The following is a 6,631-nucleotide window of genomic DNA, read 5'->3' as shown; positions in this document are numbered from 1 at the left end:
GGGACAATAAGCAAGCTGGCATTCTGTGATCTGAGTGAGTGTCTAGAAATATATGGTATTAATAGATCATTTAAATATTAACACCTTATAATCTATCCTGAATTGGACTAAAAACCAGTGCATAGATGCTAGCACAGGAGTAATGTGCTTTTAAGGAGGCAGTGTGGTCCAGGCCTTGTAACCAGTAGGTCACTGGTTCAAATCCCACCTCTGTCACTTAACCTCCTTGTGCTCCATCCTGCAGATGAGATGTTAAATCAATGTCCTATTGTAAGTGACTGTGCCTACTTCTGTAAAGCGCTTTGTGATGGTGGCCCACTATGAAAGGCACTATATAAATATCTCTTAGTCCCGGTTAAAATTCTAGCTGCAGCATTTTATATAAGTTGCAGTCGAGATATAACATGGCTAGGAATACCAAAAGTTGTACTTAAACAGAGCGCAGTTTGACAGGAGAAACCCAGGGCTGGGTTTAAACTGCTTACACTGCCCCCCTACAGGAGAGACTGTGCCTTTACAAGCAGGGGGAGGTGGGGTGTAAATAGAGCCCCACTGTTTGTACGGTCAAGGTCCTGCCTGTAGACGGCAGTGTAAACACAGATAACTCTGGTATTGATCGCATTTACTGTAAAAGGGAGACATTCTTGTAACCAACAAAGGAGTCATCTCAAAAGTTATGATACCTGTACAAATTTAAACAGATAGGGAGTGTCTGCATTTTACAAAACGAGTGGAAAGTGTTAAAGCAATTTTCTTAATTTTTTGGTAAATTGCATGTTTCCTTGCCCTTTTGTCTGTATCAAGGTTCTGTGAGTTAAGGAGCTGCTCTTCTAAACTAAAGGAAACATGATCCAGCTGGGCAGATCACTAGATGGTGCTGCCTCGTAATTCTACAAAGACCATTTTCTTTTTTAGTTTTGTTTGCAAAAACACAGAAATCTTTCTGAGTAATTGTGGCAAAGTGGTTAACAGTGTGCAGGTGCTCAATAAACAGACAGACAATTATAATCCAAGTGCAATGTTGTTTAATGATTTGTAATCCGGACGGCAAAACAAACAGTATTATTATTATTTCTTAGCACATTATTTTTTACATACAATTACCCATTTATACAGTTGGATTTTTACTGGAGCAATCTAGATAAAGTACCTTGCTCAAGGGTACAGCAGTGTCCCCCACCTGGGATTGAACCCACGATCCTCCGGTCAAGAGTCCAGAGCCTTAACCATTACTCCACACTACTGCCAGTAAACAATAAATGATGCTAAGCAACACAGCGGTGTGTATTACTTTATTTATAATCCCCGGGTTTGTCCTGAAATAATAGTCCCGTTCTTTATACACCAACATGAAACACAAAACACATACACAAGTCTGTTAGTGGGTGAATTAGTGCTCATGGTGCAATGCAGTTCACAGTGATACAAGTGCAGTGGTATTTGTCCGGTTGTCCACGCTGCCAATGGAATAACTATCTATTATGTAGGATATGCTGTGTTAAACTTTGCAGTAGGGGGATCTAGATCCCAGATCGAGGCTTGGTGATCGAGGCTGATGACTGCTTGGGTGCTGAAAAAGGGGGTGTTGGGGATGAACGTCATTTTGCATTGCTGGAAAGAGCTGTTTGGTGGAGGTCACCTAGAGGTGATGGCATTCAAGGCCACCATGTCTGCCAAGGCAAAGGGAGAAAGCCTTTGCGGAATGCCAGAACATTGAGCAGGCAGAAGCCGTGGATGGGAGAATGGGGTCTGCCCAGCTCCTATACAGATCCCCTCAGATAGTGAGATGATTGAGTGGACCCAGCCAGCTCATGTAGAATATTGTGCCCCAATTGAAGCTCCAGATGAAGGGGATGGATGGCAGGTGGCAAGAACTGGTCCCGGAGCGGCTCTTCACCACTGGCGGATCCGTCTGGTTCTCTTTTTCACCACCTGGAAAACAGTTCACAGAGCCGGAGAGTAAAAGCCCCCACATCCTCATCGTTACTTTGATTACACCTAAAGAACCGGACTTGTAATTGTGCCACCGATGCGTGGTCCCCATACAACTCATCTAACACCTCCCAGATTAATGCACTAGTTGCTTTCTTAGCTGGTTCCAATAATGAAATTTCATGTTTAGAGTCCCCCTCTAGAGCTCCGCAAAGGAAATCGACTTTTTGTCCTTCACTAAGGCCTTGAGCCCTCAACATAGCTTGTTCCTGAGCCTGCCATTCCTCATACTTAATCCCCCCACAAGGCATTCCTATAAACCATGGCATCATCATTGTATTAATTTGTGCAGGGTTTCCTTCCCCTCCTACTGCCCCTGCTTCTTGCATATTGAAGAGTATTGTGTGGTTACTGGGTTATTTATGTCATGATAGACAGGTAAATAGTGGGCAAGTAGATTTATTCTAATTACAATAGATAGCCAAACTACGCCACCTGGTGAAAGGTACGGGCACCAGGTGCCATGATTTTGGTATACGCTGGTAATTAGGAGGATTAGCTTTTACTATGTTTACTGTGTTTGCAGGGTGCTTGGAAACAAAAGTCCATGTTTAGCGTAACTCCCTCTTGCCTCCAGGAACGCTCACAGATTCTCCCGTGTGGCAATGATAAAGCTTCAGCTGATAACAGCGCTGGGCTCCGGCGCAACAAAGCAACAAAGTCACTATTCAGCACAACTGGTTGTAAGAACAGATTTCAGTCCCGATACTGGTTCACTCGATAGTCAATATTTGTTACTTAATTTGTCTATCAAATATAGAAACACAGTCTCAGCTTACTCATTCCAACCTGGTTTATATTGGAAGGGGCAGGTGTTTAGCGCATTTAACAATCAATACAGTAAACGTTCGCCTCATTGAGGTACTACCAGTTACACTGCATTTAGGGACCACAGCTTGCTTCCAGTGCATGATTGAACACACTGCATAGAGCTGCACAATGTTTTAAAAATGCCTTCAGCAAAGAAGACACCAGCTGCACCAAAGCTCAGAAATACTTCTACTAAAGATCGCTCTGTCCAGCACAAGAAGGGCACATGTCACGTGTCTGTTGTTATTTTCACATTTATTTATGTTTTTATTTTGTTTAATCATTCAGTGACGGTGAAAATAGAATGTCTTTAAAAGGGGGACATAAAAAAAAAATCTACAATTTTGCATTTACTGTTTTTTAGGTAAGCATTTAAATTAGGAACATTTGGGTGTATAATGACAAAGAAAATGATCAATTTGGAATGTGACAATGCTATTTTCCTGCTTTCATAAACATTATGTTTAATCGTGAAATATCTTGAAATACCTATTTATAGACAGTGAAAAAAAAAAAATCTCTGCTCATTTTCCCTGACCTTAGCAACTCGCCCTGGGCTGCAGTACGATTGATCAGCTCAGACAGTACGAGAATTTTTTTTAAAAAAACATCAGTTTTATTTTTGCAGTTAGAGATAGTAGCTACAGTAGGGTTTCGGTGGAGGAGAGCGAGAGAAGCCGAGACTCAGCCCAGTCTGAGGGGACGGCTTGGAGACGATTCACAATAATAAGGTCAATTTCAGTTTAAGCTTAAGTAAAGTCTGCTATACATTGCATTGTTTTTGTTTTTTAGGAGATTTTGTGTTGCTTACCTGGCATTAACATAACTGCAAAACAAAGAAATGTGTTCACTTCCCTGCTGTTATATAGTTATATTACCTGGTATTAGATTAATAAAGTTCTATTTCCTGGCATTATGCACAGTATATAGTTCTGTGGCATTTAATGTATATATTTCCCTCATTGGGAATACACAGTAAATAGTTGGCTGTCAGGAGTTCCATATCTCTTTATAGTCTTCTGTGGCAAAGTGGTTAACAGTGTGCAGGTGCAGGTGATCAATAAACACACAGACAATTATAATCCATGTGCAATGTTGTTTAATAGTTGTATTTTGTAATCCAAATGCCTGATGGCTGACAACAGTAAATAATAACAATGTCAATGAGAAGCAATACAGCGGCATGTATTGTTTATCTGTAATCCACGGGTTGGCTTTGAAATAATAACAGTCCTGTTTTAATTCACCCACACGTAACACAAACGCAAACACAAACACGCGTCCACAGTGCGTGCTCTAGTGCTCGTGGTGAAAATACAGTACTTTATTGCAAACACAGTGCAATGTTGTCCAGGTTTGTGCTGGCCTTTAGCGACAGCTCCTGGATCATGTTTAGCCATTGTGACAGAAATACAATGAGTTTGGTGATAAATCTTCCTCCCGACCTGTGAGGGCGCTAAAGAACGGGAGGAGAAGTATCTGGAAGGGCTGGCCTGACAGTTCGTTTCCGGGACCGGGAAGTGGGTCAGCCTGGAAGGAAGCGAGACTCTGTTGTAAGACCGTATTGATTTGACAGGTAAACAAGGGGCAGCTGCAAGTAATAAGGCAGCTGCAACCGTTTACCTAGATATCATGCGGGATTACATATAGGGGCCAGGGTAACGCTGTTCTTTTCCTTCATTTGGGTTAAGCGTTTGGAGAGAGAAGGATCGAGAGAGGAGCTCTCATTGTTAAACAATAAGAAAAAGAATTACGTGTTGTGTTGCGTTGTGTGCGTCTGTATAATTGTCTGTGTTTTTCACCACCAGACAGTTAAAGCACTACTCCGGAGCTGTCGCCAAGGGTCAGCACTGTCCGGAGCACCACTGCACACCGCACTATCTGTGTTTGCACTAAAGCACCATCACGACTGCACTCACCCAGGACTGGTGACCGTCTGTTTGTTTTTGTTCGGGACTGTGCCCTGTTTATTGTTATCCCCGTGCGTTACACATTGTTGTGTATCGCCGGGGATTTAGTTATTTTTCGGTCACCAGACCTGGAAAAGAAATAAAGCACTTTTTCACTGGAATACCGTTGTCTGCCTGTCACTCCTGCACCGCATCACCGCTACACCTGTTACCCTTACCAGGCACTTTGCCACAGGAAGCTATATTATTATTATTATTTATTTCTTAGCAGACACCCTTATCCAGGGCGACTTACAATTGTTACAAGATATCACATTATTTTTTACATACAGTTACCCATTTTTACTGGAGCAATCTAAGTAAAGTACCTTGCTCAAGGGTATAGCAGCAGTATCGCCCACCTGGGATTGAACCCGTGACCTTCCAGTCAAGAGTCCAGAGCCCTAACCACTACTCCACACTCCACAAGCTACAAAAAAAGGCCAACAAGATGCTCGGATATATTGTGAAAAGTGTTCAATTTAAATCAAGGGAAGTAATGTTAAAACTTTACAATGCATTAGTAAGACCTAATCTTGAACATTGTGCTCAGTTCTGGTCACCTTGCTACAAAAAGGATATTGCTGCTCTAGAAAGAGTGCAAAGAAGAGCAACCAGAATTATCCCGGGTTTAAAAGGCATGTCGTATGGAGACGGGCTCAAAGAATTGAATCTGTTCAGTCTTGAACAAAGATGACTATGCGGTGATCTGATTCAAGCATTCAAAATTCTGAACGATATTGACAAAGTCGACCCAGGGGACTTTTTTGACCAGAAAAAAGAAACAAGGACCAGGGGTCACAAATGGAGATTAGATACAGGGGAATTCAGAACAGAATATAGGAGGCACTTTTTTACACAGAGAATTGTGAGGGTATGGAACCAACTCCCCAGCAATGTTGTTGAAGCTGACACCCTGGGATCCTTCAAGAAGCTGCTTGATTAGATTCTGGGATCAATAAGCTACTAACAACCAAACGAGCAAGATGGGCCGAATGGCCTCCTCTCGTTTGTAAACTTTCTTATGTTCTTATGTGTCAGCGGGGGAGGGGCGCAGCAGAATGTATGCTAAGAAACGAGGGCAGCGTATAAAAGGTTTGCACACCACTGCTCTAAATCACTGCAGGAAGAGCGTTTAAAAAGAAAACAAACAAACAAAAAAAACAAAACAAGTCTTTTCTGTCCCATACCACACCATGAATCGTTATTGCTGTGTTACCTGTGTGACGATGTGGGCAATAACCCTTACACTATCAGTGCACTGGAGGAGACATTTTGAAAACAGCTTTCAAAACAGACTAAGGGTGCAAGTGTAAAAAGTAGTCAGGATGTTAACAATGAAAAGAAAAATTACAGGTGCATTATTTAAACAGTTTCAGCAACTGCGTACAAAGCTATTCTTGCTTTTATGTGGGGAACATAAGGACTATCTATACGCATGATGTAAAATGAATGAGACTGGGATACAGCACTACAGCAGAGTACCACCAGAGACTGGGGTGCAACGCTACGCCGGGGGAGCGACAGAGACTGGGGTACAACTACGCTGCAGAACCGTGTTCAGTCTCATTTGTATAGCCTCCACTGCCAGCTGACATTTTGCTTAATATAATTTTGAACACCTTTCATCTCGCAGCAAATCTTGTTTTACCAGAAATGGCTCTTTCATTATTATTATTATTATTGTGTGTGTGATCAAGCTCTGAAGCACCAAGCATCAAGTAGGAGCCAGTACAGACGTGAACTCGATAACAGTGGTATGGAACAATGTATCAAAACCGCGGAAATTGTATACTGTGAAATCCCTACTCTCAGTAACCAATCGCTGGTTTTGCATGATCTATTAAACATTTTGCTTAGTGCCTTCATCAGTGCAATTG

Source organism: Acipenser ruthenus, chromosome 41, assembly GCF_902713425.1.
Source record: "Acipenser ruthenus chromosome 41, fAciRut3.2 maternal haplotype, whole genome shotgun sequence".
Classification (NCBI taxonomy): domain Eukaryota; kingdom Metazoa; phylum Chordata; class Actinopteri; order Acipenseriformes; family Acipenseridae; genus Acipenser; species Acipenser ruthenus.
This window is presented reverse-complemented; position numbering follows the sequence as displayed.